Consider the following 22,267-nt stretch of genomic DNA (forward strand, 5'->3'; position numbering starts at 1 on the left):
CAAGTAATACAAGTAGGGCAATGTCTGCTTGCCTATTGGGCTTTTTATGTCCTGTTACAACCCTTCCCTTGTGTTCTCACTGCACTACATACATATAAGCATATATAAAAATACAGCTTGATGAACAGGTTTCTTACAGGATACCCTGCAATAGTTTTAAAATTATTATTAATTTTCTGCTCTGAAATTCTCTTATTTCTGTTGCTGCAATGTAAAGTAAAAACATTCCCCTCTTATCCCCCAACTTTTTTGTGTTTATTGGCAGTAGCTTGCCTGTACTCTTTCACCTATAACAGCTACTCAGATTTCTACTTGCTTTTTATGTAATTTGGTCTTTTGTCTCAAATGTTAACCAGAAAATTTAATTCTATAAATATATAAGAACTACTCAGGGGTAGGCATAGGACATTTCAGGTAATACAAAACCCACACAAATATCAAAAAACATTTATAATCTTAGTTACATGAATTTAACAAAACTTCATTTTCAGCTTTCCTCATAATATTTCTACATGATCTAAATTAATTGCTTTGAGGTGATCATCTTCTGTTTGCCTTCTCTAGACTGTGCAACAGCAGTCATGATGGAGCAGCTGAAGCAGATCAGTTGAAACTGTTACTGTTTTGTTCTAAAGGCTATGTAAATGGATCAATGCAATTCAGCTTTAAACTGGTTCTATAGTAATTATGCTTGTTAGTAGAAGCAGTTGCAATAGGACCTTTATGTGACAGTGATCTAACAAGGAAGAATGTTCCATATTTTAGCTGTGGATGTATTCAATAACATGAGGTTGAAAAGCTCAGTTCTTAGAGCAGGAAAGGTCTGTATTTAGTTTGTAAGCCTGGAGTTTGTTCCTCTAGCTGTAAAGAAACAATCACATAAACACAGTACTCTCATGCAGTCCATGGTCCATGTTACACATTGAGTCATATGAGTACCAGCAGCTGATCTGTGGCTCCACCCAAACAAGCACCCCCAAGTTTATTGAATGTTTCATAAACCTCCATAAAACAAATAGATGGATTCAAATAAGAAACAATACCACTGCCTGTGCTGCAAATTAAAACAGGAGAGACTTTTGAATAAGGAACTAAATATTTGCTGATCAGTTCCTGAAATACTTTTATTGCCTCAAAATTTCTGTCAAAGATTTCTTTCCAAGTGTGGAGGTTTACCTTGCACAGAGCTGCACAGGGGGTGGCGAACGGGCAGCTGTGGTCAGACCACTCTGCTTAGCCACTCCTGCACTCTTACGCTGTTTCCCTGCTCCACTGTGTGCTCTCTAGTGCCCACAGTTCCTCACACTTTCCGCTCACTGCCAAACAGCTTCTGCCCTTTCTCAGATGCGCTTTCCCACAGGCGCCCACCCGTGGCTGCGGGGCTGTGCTGTGGGGCTGCTGGAACCAGCTGTGTCCGGCTTCGGCAGCCCCAGCCTTGGCTCTGCTTAGAGGCAGCGGAGCCCCCACATCACATCAGGGCACCTGCACCTGATACAGCTGAAAAAGTAGATGACCTTACAATAACTAATAATGACAAAGGCAGTTAAAAATACAGCTGTTAAGTGTTGCATATCTTCCCTTTTATTCTATATTTGTACTCTAAAACAGTCTATACATTAGAAAGCTCCCATGTATGTTAATTGAACTTAAAACATAGCCAAGCACTGATGATCTATCAAAAGTAGAAGATAAACAAGAAAAAATAGCTAAATTGTATGTAATTTCTGATAGAGATAGTGAAGAATTTCCCAACAGTTTTTCATCAGAAAATGCCCGTCTGACATTTTTCACAGCAAATGTTACTGACATTTGTGACAGTATTGAATTTACTATAACTTAAAATTTATATTTCATAATTTGAAATTTAAGTCTGCGATCCTGTTATGTAGTAGTATCACCTGTACAGTCCTGAAATAGTCTCTAGTTTGAGACCTTTGACTTCTGTTTTTGTTATTAGAAGAAACATTCTGACCTTCACCTGCCTCCAGCTTTCACCTTCAGTCTCTTGGTAAATTTGAACAGCAGGTCCAGGTTCATAAAGGTGTGTGGTCCTGACTTCATTGCAATCAAATAATGTAACTCAGAGGTCAACCTTTCTGACCTCCTTCAAGATTATTAATAGAAGAAAACTGGCTCAATAAATTTAATAGATACCAACATAACCCTTTGTCATTAACCCTCATAACCTGTGTAACATGATGAACTGACTCTGAAATTTTCAATTTTTTTTTCTGAGTTAGCTTCTTTATGCTGTGTGCAAAACCAGCAGATATTGCCTGACTGTAGTCTAACATCCGTGTTTTTACCAGAACTCCTCCTCGGAGCCAAAGCTTTGCTTGGTGGGTCACTTGTACTCACAATAACATCCATGCTAGGTTAATTCAGCTACTTCATGGCAGTAGGATATGAGAATGCCAGTTGGCTCTTCGGTATTTTATTCAGATATTATAATTGATAAGGTACCTACCTTACAGAAGTTCCAATTTTTAAAAGAAATTCCTTTTCCCACTGTGTTCAGTTAGGCACCTAACTCAATCACTAGACAAATTAGAAGTAGATATGTAATTTATACCTGCCGATTTAAACACATAATTACCTCACATGAATACTGACTGATAACAGTATTTTTGTGCTTATTTTGCTTAGCACCATGTCATTGCCTTTGAATAAAATGTGATATAAACAGTCTTGATACAATTCTAGAATATTATAACATTAAAAATCTGCTGAACATGTTTTGCAAGAGAGCTTACTAACATACACATACTTGAACAGAGATAAACATGGAGTTAACTCTAACAATAGCCAATTGTTAGAGAAAATTATATTAGACTTTACATTTGTGAACACTACTTGTAGTAGATTTTGCCAAAGATTCAGGAACAGTACTTTTGTCTCAAATTCTACTCATAAATATAGACACAAACCTTGGACTGTCTTTGCAGTACTACTGCAATGCATTTGGAAAACAGATGTCTACATGTTAGAGATTACCATGTAAAAAGATCAGCTGCATTCCAGTGCAACTTTATAAATCTATCACAGTTCTAGCCAATAACCATGTGACAGATGCTCTCTGTTATCCCTCCACTACCCTTCCAGGGGAAGATAGGAAGGGCATTAAGGGAAAGAGAGTTTAAGGTTGGAAGAAAAACCTGAAATAGGTTTGGTGAAAAAATAAAGACTAGTAATAATCACTATGCAGAATTACATACAAATATTTAAATGTGCAACTCACACTCCTCTATCATTAAGTACTTCCCAACCGTAAAAGCTCCAAACTGGATTCAGTAGGTGAGGGTGCCTGAGTTCAGATTCTTAGTGACAGTCCACAAAACCCTTGGAGCAACCAAGTCAGTTCTACTTAGGGAAGGCAACCTGTATTGAACAATATTCTTCTCCAGTAAGAAAACAGGATGCAGAAACACCCCCAGGCAGAGAGCTGCTAAAACGACTACCACCACCACGACGACCCCGACCGATGGACCCACCCACCCACCCACCTGACCCCGACCCCCACCACCCCCCCCAGCACCACCACCCCCCCCAGCACCACCACCCCCCCCCAGCACCACCACCCCCCCCAGCACCACCACCCGCACCAGCACCACCACCCGCACCAGCACCACCACCCGCACCCGCACCACCACCCGCACCAGCACCAGCACCAGCACCAGCACCAGCACCAGCACCAGCACCAGCACCAGCACCAGCACCAGCACCAGCACCAGCACCAGCACCAGCACCAGCACCAGCACCAGCACCAGCACCAGCACCAGCACCAGCACCAGCACCAGCACCAGCACCAGCCACAGAGGCCCAATTACAATTCTCTTAGGAGCCATTTTATACTGAGCACCATGGGAGCCATTTTATACTGAGCACCATGGGAAGAAATAATGTGATTGGTCTATTTGGCTAATCTGACCCATCTGTGCCTCCCCATAAGCACAGCTGCTCCCCCTCCCCTGCTTCCCCGGGGTGCCTGGGCAGTCTCAGGTTAATAAGGTCATAGACAATTTTTATCTGGTACTCTCCAACCAGGACAAGGTCACATGCTGAGACTTGCAGGAAAATAATAATAATGAAAATAATGGTGAAAATAATGATGAAAATAACAATGACAATTACAATAATAATAATAATAGATCCAAAGTAGAGTGGTTTTGTGCTATAAGAATCTGGTTTTATATATAGTGTCATATTGCCCTAGAAGGAAATTTTAGCAACGTCAACAAAACTAGAAAATTCAGCATATTTTTTTCAATTAGCCACGATAGAATAAAGGTCACAAGACCACTGTGCACTTCCAAGGGGCCAAGAACTTATGTTATATTAGAGAGTAATTTTTAGAAGTGGAAGTGCACATCAGCTCCCATTTGATTCATTTTGGTAGGACTGTATTTTTGTCCCTTATTATGGTTATTGATCTTTCCCAGTACTTTAGAATACTTAATGACCTTTACCAACTCCTCTGTATACCTGCACCACTGAGGTATAATAATCCTTCTAAACTTAATTCTCATCTGGCAAATTTCACTGCTAGCTGCTCCTTGCAGGATGAATCTTTCTAGATGGTACACTGTGCAGTAAGAATTAAGAGCAAAAGGCGTGGTGCAAAGAAGAGAAGGGACCAAACACCTGGGAGGACCGTCAGAACTTACAATGGCTGCTATACAACAAAGGCTCATTGCAGCATTGCCGTCTGCATATATTAAAGGCATGGCCACAGTGCCATAAAACTAATCCTGTAACTCAATATGCAGTTAATCCATGTAACTAAATTTCCATTAATTGGCTACATTTATACTAGAAAATCAAAGATGTGTGAAATGTTTTCTGGCATTAAGGTCCATGCTTATGTTATAAGAACTCCAGGCTTCCAAAACAGGCTGGCTATTTGCACCTTGTTCATTGGAAATACTTCCTATCTGCCAAATGATAGCCTGGATTTGTTTTGGAGAATTCTAGTTGGCACAAAATCAGGCAAAGGACTGTTTTCACCATAAATGTAACCAGGAAAGTATTAATTCATAATTAGCATGTCTGGATTATTTTATTTTAACATATTTAGTAAGTGTAAATTATTTTTGAGTTAGTAGACTTCAGAAACTTTTGTAGTAAGGATATGCTTTCCATTAGATAAAGTCAAGGGTCTCCATCTTTAAATGGACTACATTCCTAGATGTTACTTTCAAGCATAATTCCTCACCTGCTCAGCTCAGCTGCAATTTAACAATGGAAATGTGTGATTTGTAACCAGATGAGTCTTCTAGGTACCCTGATTCCAGCTCTGAGTGAACTGAAAATCACCAAATTGTTAAGTGATTGATAAATTGCTCCACATAAAAGCACATCAACATTCTTGTTTTGATGTCTCTGTTCCATTCTTACTGTAAGTAAGCCTGGACTTTGATACTTCCAGAGGAATAACCTAGCAGCTAGGTCATGCATTCATTTTAATTCCCTTTATAGGTTAAGAAATATGTGATTATTTTATACAAAATTGAATTGTTTCAGTATCAAGAGAGTTTATAAAAGCCTGATAGCTCTCTCATATTTGTAACCAATGAAGATTTCAAGAAGACAGGAGAAGGATTTTAGTGCACATGCATGAAATTTCATTGGTATCCTGGTTTGAGTCAGGATGAAGCCAGTTTTTCTTTTTACTGTTGGGTTTTTTTCCTTCAGTAAGCTCTCTTTTAACTAGCAGTAAGTTCTCCAGCTAGTGGACTGATAACACTGGAATGTTTATGTTACTGCTGAGACTCCAAGGCTGCCTCGCTTTGCTGCCTCAGATGCTACTGGAAGCAGAAGAGTAATTTCTGTAAACTCCCTGCCCCCCCCCCCCCCCCCCCAGGGAGGAGTGGACTAGATGGACAGCAAAATTGACCAAAGTATTCCATTCCATATATCTATGTAAGTTCGGTATAAGGTCAGAGATGATCACAGAAGACAAGCTCCTTCCTGCTTCTTCTCCCCTTCTCTTCCATCCATGGCCAGCGTCTGGGGAGGACTCCATCACCATTATTCCCTAGGCCCGTGCATTCCTGACCCTCATCACTCTCCCCTCAGCTCCTGTCTGCTCTGCTGCTCTCTCTGGCAGCTCCAGGACTATTTGGGACTGTTCACTCTACTGAGTGCTGTGGAAATTGCTGAAGGTGGGGGGGGTGTGATAGGGTTTTGCACATTCCTGAACACATTTGTATATAATTGTACATATTTTCTTTTATCTTTAGTGTTTAACTAAAGCTGTCTAGATTAGTTTTCAATCCAAAAAGTCTCTCTCCCTCATTCTCTCTCTCCTTCTCTACCTGGGTGGGCGGGGGAGGGGATGGAGAGCATTTTTGTTGCTAGTTTAATTGCTGATCCTGAGTCAAACTGTGACAATTGGGTATGCTAAGCACTGGAACACAGGGTGTTGAGCTAGAGTAGATTTACTTTTAACACGTATCTCAAATACATGTTTAAGATTGTGTATTCTGCATGTGTGAAGGCAGAGCAGTTGGTAGAGGTTGCAGGTTAGATCAAGTGACTTTGCACTCTGCACTGGATTTTGTGAATCCCATTGTCTGATTCCCAGCTGCTCTTACATATTTTGTAGAGAATCTAGGCATTTCACTTTGGGTTTTATTTACCAGCATAACAGATCAGTTGCAAGTTAGATATCAAAATGCTAGACATAATTCCTATTTTATTGGTTTAATCCTAGATTACTGAAAACAATGTTTCCAACTATTACAAATGCAAATGAGAGTAAATAATTTTTTGCACATCACCTATTTACATGTTGTTATTGTAGTCACCTTGAACTTTATTAATAGACTTATTTACAGTTTAGAAGAAGAGTTTCCATACCAAACTGCAAGAGAAATTAACATGAGTATACTCTGATCAAAGCTGTAGAAATATTTCAATATCCCTTAACACTAACTTTGCCATATTACAACACAACCATTTTAATGATACACGCAATTTATAAGTAAATTAAGTGGATATAAATTGATAGCAAACTTGTTTTAGGTACTGAAATATCAGTGACTTTATTAATATAAAATATAAGGAAAGGAGATGGTATAATTACTGTAAGAAGAATATAACCTTAGCACATAGATAATGACCACCCAAGTTTTGGGTGCTTACAGGAAAGCTCAAAGGAAGCAGAAAATCATAGATACTCAGGATTTAATTTTATTTATTGCATTCACTTTTTCTGTGAAGTAATAATTTTGAGTCTCATAAGTTGTCTTTGTAATCATTGCACACATGGGGCACGTACATGTATTACAAATGCTGTAAACTAGATAAACGTAGTGGACTTATGTATGTTCATTCTGAGAAAGCCATATTGATAGCATATGGATTTAACACAAGGCTTAATTTAAAATAGTTTAAATACCACTATCATAAATGTATGTCAGAGTATGCTGACTGTCCTAGTTTGGGCCATTTGGAAATGCACGTATATGAATTCCATCTGCACACAGTTTATTGGGCTCGCATACAGGATTATTTTTTTCTTAGAAGGCTTTCAAAACAGACATCATTTAGCATGACAGCAGCTTTATTAATCCTCTGGCATCTAGCTCAAAGTACATGTATTTTGTTAGCTTTTCAATAGAAGTAACACAGGTTAACGTAGGAAGTTGTAGACTCAAAAGCGTTTATTCACTGATCAAAATGTGTATTCAGCTGATCACTTTTCTTTTTTCCCCTAGTTATGGTAATGACCCAGTTCATATCTGCCTACTGTAGTATAATATTTGAGCTGTCTCCTTCCTTTGTGATTTCAGCACCTTCTGGCTAATTTCCATGTCGAAGAGACAAGCCATTGTTTTGCACCAAAGTTCATTTCCATTTCTAACACCACCAGCTTGCATTCCAGCAATTTTGAGACATCTTGACACCACAAGGTTATCTTCTCACAGTTACTCATACAAATTAAAGCTTTAAGAGAAAACAACACCAGGTGTCACACACAGAATTTGCAATTATATTATAAAGTTTATAAATTATTAGATTCTACCATCCTAACAGAAATAAGTGTATATCTTATTTGGATGATTGTCAATGATATAGATGATTGTTGTAGACCAATTCCAACTAAACTGCTCAATTCTAAACCCCCTTGGGGCTATTAACTAAGTATGGCATCAAAGTTAGACATCTTACCCAAGATTGTTATCTAGACTTTTTCAGCTTATAGTGAAAAAAGCTAACTCAAGAGAGCATTTTATCTGCAGGTGCTAATTAATTCTCTCAGAAGATATCTTCCTCCCTCCCTGTCACTCTCTCTCTCCTTTACCTCTCTTCTCCTCCCCTTCTTCCTCTTCTTTTTCCTCACTCTTATCCTTTCTCTCTCATCTCCCCACCTCTTCTTCTCACCTTTTTCTTCTCATCCCCTTTTCCTTACTTAATATATATATGTGGGTGGTTTTGTTTAGGTTGTTCAATATTAACTCCTACTAGTGTAATAAATGTGTTATTTATTATAAACAGACCTTGTGTGTTGCTACACCTTAATCTGATCAAGGGGTATTGGATGGTTGAGCTTTTACTCAGACCGTCATACATTTACTCTCTCTAGGAAAAGACCAGGTCTGAGAGAAGGATTTTGGGCCCAGCTGCACCTGGGCTCCTCTCTGAAGAAAGTCTAGAACGCAAGGGGGTTCAGTCCTAATCACCCTGGGCTGCCCAGTGTGAGCTGTGTACAGGACTGGATCCAGCCACACCTTTGCTCCTCTATTGCAGCAGGAGCTTAGAAAGCAAGGGGGTCCAGTTCTAACCTTCCTGAGTTATTAAATCCAGGCTGTGTCACCTGAATAACACAAGGCCAAGCGCAAGGTCCTGCACCTGGGTTGAGGCAACCCAAGCACAAATACAGTCTGGGCAGAGAATGGATTGAGAACAGTCTTGAAGAGAAAGACCTGGGGGTGTTGGTCACTGAAAAGCTCAACGTGAGTCAGCAATGTTCACTTGCAGCCTAGGAAGCCAGCCATGTCCTGGGCTGCATCGAAAGAAGCATGGCCAGCGGGTCAAGGGACGTGATTCTGCCCCTCTACTCCACACCCATGACACCCCACCTAGAGTACTGTGTCCAGCTCTGGAGCCCCCAACATAGGAAAGACATGGAGCTCTTGGAGCAAGTCCAGAGGAGGGCCATGAAGATGATCCAATGGCAGGAAAGGTGTCTCCTATGAAAACAGGCAGAGCGAGTTAGGACTGTTCAGCCTGGAGAAGAGAACGTTCCAAGGAGACCTTATAGCATCCTTCCAGTACCAGAAGGGGGTCTACAGCAAAGCTGGGGAAAGACTTTTTAAAAGGGTGTGTAGTGAGAGGACAAGGGGTAATGGCTTTAAACTGGAAGAGGGTAGATTTAGGTTAGACATTACGAAGAAATTCTTTACTGAGAGGGTGGTGAAGCACTGGAACATGTTGCCCAGGGAGGTTGTGAATTCCCCCCTCCCTGGATGTGTTCAAGGCCAGGTTGGATGGGGCTCTGTACAACCTGGTCTAGTGGAAGGTGACCCAGCCCATACAGGGGGGTTGTAAATGGATGATCTTCAGGGTCCCTTCCAACCCAAACAATTTTATGATTCTATGAAAATCAAAAGGGACACTAGATGAATTGCATTTAGACTGGCACACTAGTGTTCTAGAGTCCAACAATGAGAAAAGTATGGTGATTATTTCTTCCTGTTATGCTGAGCCAGAAGAGAAAAAGGGAAGCAGGAGGGATGCTCTGTTTATTGGAATTCATTTGGAAATCATTAGGAAAGCTATTGAAATATCTAATCAAGCAAATTGCTGGGTGTGTTCCCAGTTTCTGGAACACAGTACTAAGGGAGTACCCTTAGTAGGGATGCCAGTTACTTCTAATACATCTTGGAATAATTTGTGAACAAAACCAAAATTCATTAGAAAGAGTGGAACTGACCTTCACACTTGGAATTTAGGGAATCCTAGTCTTTCTGGTGTCAAACATATAACAACAAATAGGACTGGGTCACCTGGTAATATTTCAGTAGGACATTATCCATACTGTGATTGGTCAATGCATTTACAAAGAAAGAAGCAGCAGGACGGTTACTGGAACATTCCAAAAAAAGTAGTGGGTAGTATTGGCTATGTAGGAGCAAAGCATGAAAGGCCTTACCTCTGAGTGGGTCAGGAACATGTACTTCAGGGGCAATGATTCCCAATATCACAATAATGAATAGATTAAGTGATGAGGATCAAAGGCCATGGCTAGGATCATTCATGAGAAGACAAACAAGGAATAACTCTTTACTAGATAGAGCCACAAAATTTCATTCCATTGCCAGACAGTTTATTCCTTGGCTCAGAGTAAGTGAATTAGAGAAGGCCATAGTAAGCATTTCTGCCCTTATAGAACAAATTGGAAATGAAACTTCTGATGCCACCCTTGCCTTACAAGAAGAGGTATTAGAAGTTGCAAAAATAGCTACCTAGAACACAATGGCTTTAGATATGTTCTTAGCCTCTCAAGGAGGAGTATGCACAGTGATTAATACCAGCTCTTGCATATACATAGATCAAAGTCTGAGAATCGCAACTATTTAAATGAAATTTGGAAACAAACTAAGATCTTACACCATCTAATACAATTTATATTACATAATAGATCAAGATCTCCCAAGCACCTCTTGGGATGGTGACTCAACCACTCCTCTGGGCAGCCTACCACAGTGTCTAACCACTTTCTTCTAACATCCAATCCAAACCTCCCCCGGCACAACCCAAGTCTATCTCCTCTTGCTACAGCAGCCAGAGAATAATGCCCACCTCTCTACAACCTCCCCTTGAGTAGTTGTAAAGAGTGACTGTCTTCCCTCAGCCTCCCCCTCTCCAGGCCAAACCACTCCAGCTCTCTCAGAGGCCTCTCACAAGGCTTGCATTCCAGACCCTTCATCAGTTTTTCTGCCCCACTCTGGACCCCCTCCAGAACCTCTATATCCCCCTTGAGGTGGGAGGCCCAAAACTGAACATAGTACTCGAGGTGCAGCCTCACCAGTGCCAAGTACAGGGGGACAATTGCTTCACTAGTCCTGCTGGCCAGACTGTTTCTGATACACAAGGATGCTGTTGGACTTCTTGGCCACCTGGGCACGCTGCTGGCTCATACTCAGCCAATTGTTCAACACCTCCAGGTCCTTTTCCCCTGGGCAACCCTTCAGACACTCCTCCCCAAGCCTGCAGTGCTGCAGAGCCACTGCAACCCAAGTGCAGGATCTGACACCTGGCCCTTTCAAACCCCATACAATTGTCCTCAGTCCAGCTATCCAAAATCCAGCTCCCTCCACAGAGCCTGACCACCCTCAGGCAGACCAACACTCCCTCCCAGCTTTGTATTGTCTGCAAACCCACTGAGGGTACACTCTATCCCCTCGTCCAGATAATTGATAAAGATATCAAACAGAACTGGCACTGACACCAAGCCCTGGGGAATACCACATGTGACCATCAGTGAAGTGACAAGAAACTGTAGATTAATAAATTTAAGTAACAGACATGCTTCCAATGACATTAGGATGCTTATAAGGAAAACCAAATAATGTTAAAATAAACAATAAATACTGCTAGGCTAATTGTGTGCAGCAATATTTTTAGAAGGGAAAAAAAAAGTCCTGTCAAATTCTGTTACAGCAGACTGGATAAATGAACACTGATCTGGGTTCAGTGTCATTTTAGTAAGCCATAAAGTAATAAATTTCCTGAGAAACATCCTTTCCTTCCACTCGGCCTTCCAAATGTCATCATAGTTCTGGCAGATGAGACTGAACTTCCTATGATCTCTCCAGCTCAGTGGGAGTTACACACATGAGCACACTGGACAATAAGACCTTATTTTCAGACCAGCTTTCATAGATAATTATTTAAAAAATGCACTGCAAAACTAAACTCAATACTGATAGAGTCTTTAGATTAAGACACAGTTTCACTGGGTAACTTAACTAATAAGTAGCTCAGTATTATGAAGGAAAGTTAGAAGGGAAAACAGGTTAAACAGCAAAATTTGAAAAATGCGAAACTAACAGGGGCTTCCTCTTAAAATGTCCCACAGGAGTAGACTGATATCTCCATAACCACAGTGGAGGTGGGAACACTGATCTAGAGAGGATACAGTATAATATATGATTACTGTTATTCTAGAAATAGTTAATTAAAGCTTACTTTAAGCTGCCTTATATTGCATTTATTTTAGTGCGAAAAAGGTTTTTTGCTCTTTGTATCTTAATATTTTCCTTATTTCTTTGTGGCCTTCATTGATAGTCTCAGGACAGTTCTGGGGATATAATATGTAAAACAAGGACTTCTATTTAAGGACTCACAGTACCTTTTTCAGAAGGATAGTTAGAACGAGCTTAGTTTAGGCTTAACATCATATTTATTCAGGAAAGTACATACTGATTTTGAAGTCAGTAAGTTTTAAAAATGTGTTTAAGAGTTGAGCATTGCTTGCATCTTTTGATCAATTACTACTTAGAAATTAACTACTAACTGAGTAGTTAAAAAGACTAGAAAATTACTGTGAAAAGCATATTCCCTTCTCCCTAACCCACCTATTACACCTTGGTTTAGTAATACATTAGAGAAAAGAAAGTGCTTTCTTTTCTGTATGATGTTTAGTGTATGGCTGCTTATATTAGAGGCAGAATGATGGAATGTGAAAGATTTAATTTAAAATCTATTGTCTCAATTTGATATATTGGATGGTTGACATTTCAAATAATTGCTATTGTCAGTGTAATTATCTGGGCTGTATAATATCTGAAATCTGAATGACTACAGCTGTCTGCTACTCAGGAAATCTCAGAAAAGAAGAGCCTCATAGAAAAGGTGTCTGGAGGTGTTCATTCACTCAAAACTTAGTGTCCTCTTATCTCTGTCCTCTTATCTCTTATGTCCGACTGTTGTCACAAATAGAAAGCACTGCTAGGTATAGCTGTTTTCTTGCTTAATTACTTTATTATGTCTTCTTTGTGAGAGGAACTTTTTAGTAAACTCTTCTAACAAGGAACTCCTGTCACTGGTAACATTTTTTATATGTTCTGTTCCAGTAGTTGTGTTCCTCTTATGTTGCAGCAGTGACACAAGCCTATTGAGGCAGCCATGGTCTTCAGAATCAGCTGCCAGGTTCTATACAAGGGGTACCCTGGCTAGGTGTTATCTACCCTTACTTCAGCCCAAAGTATGTACTGGCAAATTATTTTGCACTATTGGAATCATAGAATCATAGAATGGTCAAGGTTGGAAGGGTCCTTAAACATCATCAGGTTCCAACCCCAACTACTGTGAGCAGGGACACTCACACTTGACCAGGCTGCACAAACCCAGCCAAACCAAACCACATCCAACGCAGCCTTGAATAACTGCCAGGGAGTGGAAATCCACAACTTCCCTAGGCAGCCTATTTCAGTGTCTCACTACCTTCATACTAAAGAATTTCTTTCTAATATCTAACCTATATCTACCTTATTTCAGTTTAAAACCATTACCCCTTGTCCTGTCACTGCACTCTCTGGTGAAAGTTTCTCCCCTATTATATGGCAGCATACAATTATGAAAATACAAATGGGAATATTTATAACAGAAAGGTTGATCCAGCCCAGTATTCTGTCTCTTACAGCAGCTATCAGCCTTGGAAAGAGTAAGAGCAATCCACATGTGTACAATAGTACTCTGATATTGTCCTGGCCTCCAAATAGTTTGAGATCATGGATTTCCTAAGCTTGATGTAGCCTCTGCACGTTTAAACACTTCTTTTTCAAAATCTTCTCACGTTTCCCATTTTGCCTCATGTAAACCCCTAGGATCCACAACTTTCATTGCAAAAACTTCTACAGATCTGTATAATGTGTCAAGAATCACTTTCTTTTGTTTTAATTTGGCTCATCCTGGCTTCATGTTGTGTTCCTGGAGTGCTGGAAGAGAAGCTCTGGTATTTCTACTCCACAGAACATAATAGCTTTGGGAGCAAACCAGAAATTCTCTCTAGGAATATCTAGACAAAAATGGTTCCTATTTCATAAAGCTTACTGCCCAAATCTATTCAAACTAACTGCTCTGTCTCCATAGACTTTTATGTGTGCATCATCATATGAAGGATTTCTTATGATAATTCCTGCATCAATAGTACACCTGAAAAAAAGCAAACAGAAAAAACCAGAAAATATTTCAACTGCTGTGTTGAAATCATGATTCTTTACTGATACATATAATGGGATCTTTCAATTTACATTTTTTGGGTCTATTTCCCTGGAAACACAGATGTTTTAAAATCTAAGCTTCAGTTTGAAAAACCAGCCACACTTTGAGAACTTTTAAGAAAATAGTCATCTTTAAGCATGTGCTATAGCTGTTCTCAATCTGATGTACAGGATTCCTCTGAATCAAGGCATTCCACATCTGTCAAAATGGTTCATTAGACAAAGCCTGTTATTCTCAGTTATTACTTGTGTGAGGTCTTTGGGATCAGACCCTTAAGGTTTAGGAAAATCAATGCAGAAGAATGCAGAACAGTCACCAATGTAAGTAAATCAGTCTTGGTATATTTTCATTGCAGCCAAAATAATTACCATATTTGTGGTTATTGTTTTGCAGCCCTCCATTTTCAGCTGCTGACTGTTAACAATTAACTCCAGTTACAAACATCCACTTTTGGTTCTGGTAGAACTTCAGTCCTCTTTTTCCTCTTTACCTATGTCTCTGCTTTATACGCTATGGTAGCTTGCACCTTCCCATTTGAAAAATTTGAAAAGCACTACTTAATGGTACAACACATGAAAAAACCTCAAAAGGTAGTAACAATCCACTTGGTTTTTTTCCTCATTAAATGATAGCAATGTTTCTCATAGTCCTTACAGAATAAAATAGCAACATAAAAATCTACTTACCTTATCTGGATATAGGTAGCAGTAAATAAACAGATATATTGATTAATTTAAAAAATGCAAAGCAGTTATTTTTTAAACAAAAAGTACTCTCTGGAGATCTTTTATTGGCACAGCTAGGTGTTTGCTCTCAACTTAAAATTGAGAAAAATTGCTCCAAGAGGTGAATACTTACCAAATATTAGTCTTACATATTTATTTATTTATTTACTTACTTACTTATTTATTTTTCTGTAGCGTTTGTATATGGAAAGTAATTATTTTTATCATTGTATATTACCTTCCTTGACTTCTTCTTTCCCTGTGTATTTTCCATGGAACTAGACCTAGTATTAACTTTAGTTCTAAATATTCTCACTTATAGAGACCTGTTCCTCCACTACTATGACAGACACAAGTAGTGAAATCTCTTCATCAACCTTTCTATACTTGTTATCATAGCCTACAAAAACTTTCAGAACCTTTGCTGGAATGTGTGCATCCCTATTCTGCATGTGTCACACAAATTTCTCTCTGCTTGCTGAATTTCATGAGCAAGCATTTCTGTAAGAGCCTCAACCCTACATTTGAGAATCTTCTTTTTTTTTCATATCAAATCCCTCCCTCTTTCCCTTCACTTTGGCTGATTCTTTTATTAATCATTATTTCCTTCACTTCTATTACTGGTATGCTAGGTGATCACTGAAGTTTCATTGCTTTCCTAAGCATGGTTCCTCAGTCCTCCCAGAGCAACAAGCAGCTGAACATTAGAGATGCAGAGTAGTGAATAGCACACTGCTTTGCCTTCATAATTCTGGGTCAACTGAACTCTTCTTCACGCTGAGATCAGTCAAATAATATGAAAACTTTGAATGGTTTCTGCAGATATGTCATAGCTTCTATCTGTAGTGCTTTGTGCTGGTCTTAGGAGAAGGGCTGGAAGAGACATCAGCATAGATCTTTGAAAGCTTTGATGTGGCCTAACAAAACTAAGCTTTAAGTTTAAAGTGGTCAAATAGAAAAGTTAACCCCTAAACTTAAAGGTTAAAAATGGAAGATAATTCTAATGTTTATCTGTGAGCTTCAGTAAGGTAGAGAATAGACATTAAGGAACTTTGTAGAAAATTAGGATAGATTTTATTTTTGTATATTATTTTGTTTTCAATGAATTGGGTTGATTTGGTCAGGTTAAAAATCATATCTATTTCACATATTCAGGACAGTCAAGAAAAGTTCATTAAAAATAATACACTTTTCATGGGATTGTGTGGTTTTTTGCTACACAAAACTCTGAAAAAAATTCCAAATTTCTAGTTTTATTAGATCTATAGTTTTCCCACATTTTAAGCAAACACAATCAGAAAACCAAGTTTAAAAGTGTTTATCTTCACTAATAAATATTTTTAATTCAAAATTATTTTTAAATATGTACAGAAAATCTCATTGCCAGAAGTCAAGTGTTCACAAAGGAGACAGAGGAGCTAAAAAAGATAGGTTAACTTTATTCAGATAAAGGGAGAAAATCCTCTAGGGCATAACCTTGTAAGATTTTTCTCACATTGCTGGGGGTCACAGCTCCTTTTATCCTAGTGAAAGACCCTCTTCCTTTCCCCATTGGCTGAGGTACTCAGAAGGTACAGACTTCCCGATCTGCCTGTTTACATACTCCCCTAACAGCTACCCCCCTGCTTCATATATCACATGTATCATGAACTCTACTTTATGTGAAGTCTGGGATTCCTCTGTCTATAGATTTTGTTTGTCGATTCTTAAGTCTGCGTTTACAGGATGCTGCTTTCATCCAAACAGCAGATGTTCTTATCACTACTTCTGTAAAGACACATCTGGTATTCCTAGCAGTCTAACTGGCTGGCAACTTGGCTCCAAGCTGCTTGATGAGATTGAACCATCTTACAAGACTATCTTTTTGTAAAGACAGAGCAACTGGCATTCTTATCAAAAGCATCTATTTCAGTATTGATATTTTAGGATATTATCACAATTCAAATTTGGTACTGTAAGAACACAATATGTTCCAATGGTGGAAAACATTCCCATACACAGCCCCCATGTCATCTACCCTGGACATCTTGTTCCAAATATAATAGTATTATTCAAGACATAATTGTAGAAGTTTTTAAACACACTGGGTACTTACACTTTTCCTCCATTATGCCCTGATTGAGTAAACATTTGAAATTCTGCACTAAAGTCAGGACAGTTTGAGCACCAAGTTCAATTACATTGCTGAATGTAATTATTCAATTATTCAAAAGCAAGCTAATTTTTTTTAATTGCTCAGAGCCTGGTGTACTGTGAATTCCTCTTCTAAGGAACTGTCAATAAAACATTGAACCAGTATAGCAGAAAAATACTTTTGTTGTTGTTGTTGGGTTGTGCAATCCACAAAGTATTTGTATTAATTGCTCATTGATTGTGAATTGATCATGAATGCAGAGTAACAGCTCTTATACTAATGGATACAAATTGGAGCATAGGAGGTTTAAGGTGAATATCAGAATTTTTTTTTTTTACTGTGAGAGTAACAGAGCACTGGAACTGGCTGCCCAAAGAGGTTGTGGAGTCTCCTTCACTGGAGACATTCAAAACCCGCCTGGATGCGTTCCTGTGTGATGTGCTCTAGGTGACCCTGCTCTGGCAGGGGGGTTGGACTAGATGATCTTTCAAGGTCCTTTCCAACCCCTAGGATTTTATGATTCTATGATTCTATGATTCTATTTCTGGTAATGATCATCATCAACCCATATGATCTTTCCTGGATCCATACACAGTCTAATTCCTCTTTCTCCCATCTCTACCCTTAGATCTTGGTACTGAAACCCTTAGCTGTGTGAGTACCATTTGCTAACATGAACAATGCCACTGATTTAAGCTCTGATTAACACTAAGAGTTTTGTCTTTGTACATCTTTATTCCAATAAAAAAACAATGCCTCTTCAAAAGCTGTTAGGCATACAATGAAAATGCTTAAATCTTTTTTTATCAGGCACTACTTTTTTTCTGTAACTGAAATTAGAACATAAAGGATCAAAAGGTAAAGTCTTGTTCTCTTAGTAACAAAACTCCTAATGACTCAACAAAACTATCCCTATTGGTAGTGGTATTCAAGGCTGATATATTTATCCTTTCTATGGCTGTGTCTTTGTTGCCTATTTTATTTAGTGGTAGTGTTCAATGTTGATATTGAAATTGTCCTAAAACTGGAATATACACAAGTATATGTATATGTTTAAGGTCATAGCTTTCATTTTCACTAATGGAAATAGAAAACAACACCAAACTGTGAATGAATTGTGTAAGATTTTGGTATTTAGGAAGCTGTTGAGAAACAGATTTCCTTAATCAGTCATGTGCAAAAATGCCTCTTTATTAGTCTATCAGATATAGGTAACATATACTTTTTCAGGTAATGATCTGTTTTTGTCAATATCTAAAGCTCTGCAGCTACAGAAATAAGCACATGTAACACCAAATTTCTGCTTCCTTGCTAACTCACAATTACTAATCACCATAGATCATACTTTTCATCTCTATTCTGAATGCAATTAAGAAGACTAAAATCAGTGCAGATGCTGCACTGGACATGTTGGCAGGCAATATAGGCTTTCTTCTTAGCACATTCATGGACCTACTTCATGCTCCCAGGCGAATCACTGGTTTTCTTCAGACTTCTATTTTCCTTCTTACTCATGTCTTCTATTCTATGTCGTGATCATCTCTTATTGTATTTATATAAGGAAAAAAACAATGTGGCTCTTATTTTAAAATAATTCTCAAAAATAATTGTTCTAGAATTTGTAATGATGCTGATTCCTAAAGATTTTGTAGAATAGGATTGTTGCTCTGTGATCTCAATGATTTCCTCTGTTTAACACATATTCATATAGAAAGCATTTGCTTCTGCATTTTTGTTTGCAATTTTTTTGTTGTTTGTTTGTTTGTTTTATAAAACACATTTGTATCACATTTTTCAGAAACAGTTTCATGGATTTCTCTAAGACAGCTTGTTAAGATAATAATTTTAGCCATATTTTATATAAAAAAATTAATTCTTAAAAACTCTATTTCAAGTGCAACTTGCTTCCCTCTAGATTGTTCTTGTCCTTATTATGAAAATATTGCATTCTTTCTCTGTTAATTTCAGTTGTTGAAATCAATTACTAAGAAGTTGATTTTCAAGTCTTTTTAAACCAAACTTCCTTTTTATCACACAGCATTTGCACCTTGCAGACCTTTTTAGAGTAAGTGTGCTGCAGCCATCATTCACATCTCTTCTAAGTTTAAATTATTGCTTACTATTAATCAGGTTTGCAGCCTGTAGACATTACTCAACTTTGGCCTTTATTTAAGCTAATATGTTATTTAGTAAGACATATAGTTCACTGCTCTGGTGACATCATAATTTTTAATTTTTCCTTCTTTGGAAAATACAAATAATGAAAACAGTCACTTCCAAAAAAATCCTTAAACTCTTTCTATTGTGTGCACTGATTTTTTAGGTGAGCACATAAGGCTTCTGTAAAAGATGAATGCAGTAGCTCAGAGGCAGACTTATTTGCTAGCAAATATACTGAGCTTTTACCAGTTTCCAGGAACTGATCTGATTATGAATGCAATCGAAAGTACATTGTTCTACAACATATTCCTAATCTTATCAAGAAGGTGCTGTTAGAGATGGCTACTTTGAGCACTAGGCTTTGGGAAACAAACTTGTCTTAAATATTGCAGTCTAGGTTGCACAGTTTCTAAACATCCTTGTGTAGGGAGCTGTTTTTCTCTTGGGGAAAATAGTCTTCTGTTGATGCTTGGTCTACAGGGCACACCTTTGTTATGCAACAGCTCAGAGAATGCCCTGATTGTACTCATTGATAAGGGCTAGTTTGACAACTCCTTGCTCATTGCCAAGTGAGTTGCTTCACAGGAAGTTGGAAAGAACAAGCAGTTGCTGCATATAAGCATGAAGGGCTTGCAGCTGAAGTTCGTTGCTGTTAAGATTGTAAACAGAGGGACTGTAAACTTTACCTAGGCCTTGCACCAGCTGAAGTGGAAATTATCCATTTAACTTCAAATGTTTCACAATTTATATAGGATGAACTTAACAAGTAACTATCTACAGAATGAAATGTTTTCCTAGAATGGCAGAGGAACCTTTCTGGAATTCTTGAAGAATTGGAAGAACTGTTTTTATATTTGTTACTACCATTGAGAAGTAGCAGCTGAAAGTCTATATGAAGTACATGGTTGATTTCCATACCATCTGTTCAAAGGAATCCATATTAAATTACTCCAGAATATCTTAAATGTATAATAACAATGGAAACAGTGAAATGGGATCCCCCTTTGAAAGAAATAGAAGTCCTTTCTCAAATATGAAAATTTTATTGGAGAAATTTGTTATGCAATTTTTTCCAAAGTGGGAAAACTTTTAGACTGTTTTGTTGCAGTATCCAAGGAAAAGCAAATATAGATATGGTACTCTTTTGCCACCTAGTATCCTGCAGTTTATTAAATCCAAACATAAACATTTGCTCTGGACCGATGTCCTGGCAACATTCGCTGGCTGATCCAAATAAGATATGCTTGGTAATGGTTCAGTCTTGGGTTATTTTGACCGTTCGTTCCACTTTAGGCTGACTCTTTCACACCAGGGATTGGAAGTTAAGCACCATCTGCAGTCTCCTAGGAGACAATAAATTAATAATGTCCCGCCACCACTTTTTTTTTTTCCCCTTGCTTTTAGCTTCTAGCCCAAAATAGCTAGCTGAAGCAGTTCCTTTTCACAGGCCAGACTTGCATACAAAAAACAGGCTTGCAAGGTGTGGAATTCATGTTGAGCAGAAGCTAGCACTTACAACACAATAAATGAGTTTTGTTCTTGTTTGCATAGATTGGTGGCAGTACTGTGTGGAATCATAGGCACCTACTCCCAGGGAAGTTGAAGGTGCTTAGTTCTTTGCCTTTCAAAAACCCTTAAGGGATTCCATTAGGCTCAGTCAATTTGCTGTATTGGTATCAGTGTAACAAAGTGGAGTCAACAAGATTCCTGTCTAAACCCTGCTTAAGTAATTGTTAGTGTTAGCGTTGAATGTAATTGGATTTGGACTGATGCCTAAGAGAGGAATCCAAAGAAATATCTTCATTTAAAATGTACTTTCCAGCTGTTGATTTTCATTTTATCTTTGTACATATGTCAAAAGTTCAGCCCTTGAACTCCGTGTGTTTTTTAAAAAGATCTATTATAAATTAATTAGTTGTTTATGGTCATTTTTTCATCCATTTTTGTCCAGTCTGAATGGACCAAATTGTGTCCATGACTAAGTTTAAGTATTTGACCCAGTGAAGCTGAACAAGTGACCATGCTTCAGTTTGCTCATGATTATTTTTAAACTGTACTCTGTAGGGAGCAAAAAATGTGGATCTGTAACCTTACAGTTTTGTCCTTACAGCTTTCCTCAACTCCCATACTCAGTCCCATATTTACTAAATGTTGGCAGGATTGGAAACAACAGCAGTTAAGACATTATCTCTAGGCAAAAAATTTCCTATTAAAATCTACTTTATTAATTAAAAATTTAAAACTTCCCAGGCCCTTTTGTCACAATTTAGACACTAGTAAGGTACTTTGTGACTAGGGTGGTTTTCTAGAGTATTGTTAGATAAGAGCAAATTTTTTTAGACTTAATCCTAGGAATAAATATAGTAGAATAAATGTCAGCTCTAAATGAAACCTTAGCATGTACATGAAACCAGAGCTGAGTACTGCCCAAACCTTTTTACCTGTTTCAGTTCCCCTTGGAAGTTTACATGAATCAGACACTTTTTGGTTTCTGACTTGCTGTCCATTTTGGTCTGCCGGAGAACTATTAAATCTTTGACATATCTCATCCAAATGTGAGGTGACATTTTGTGTAGTGTTTCCTGTAAAACTGTTGTATATTTTTCAAACTGTGTGTTCCCCAGAAGCACTGTAATTCTGGTGCAGCAGCAACAGCAATTAACAATCCTGTTATTGCAAAACTGCCTTCTTTAACAGTGTCAGTACTGAGATTATTAATTTAGTTGAAAGATTGTGTTTTATGGTATCCTTCTGCTATATTCAAATTGCAGAATTTTTCCTAGCAGGCTTATGCAAGATCAAGACTCTTAAAGTAAAAAGACTCAAAGCTCTCTTCTATTCACCCTATCTTTTCCACAAGAAACTGGTGCAAGGGAGTTTTTATCAAAGAATTAATGGATTCAGGCATGAAAATTAAATATTACACCTTTTCAAAATGTCAGTAATTCACAAGTTATCTAAAGGCTTAAGGTTGTTAAACAGGTTTAATAAGTATAAAGATTAAATATAATGATCA

Source organism: Apus apus, chromosome 2 (genome assembly GCF_020740795.1).
Source record: "Apus apus isolate bApuApu2 chromosome 2, bApuApu2.pri.cur, whole genome shotgun sequence".
Taxonomy (NCBI): Eukaryota; Metazoa; Chordata; class Aves; order Apodiformes; family Apodidae; genus Apus; species Apus apus.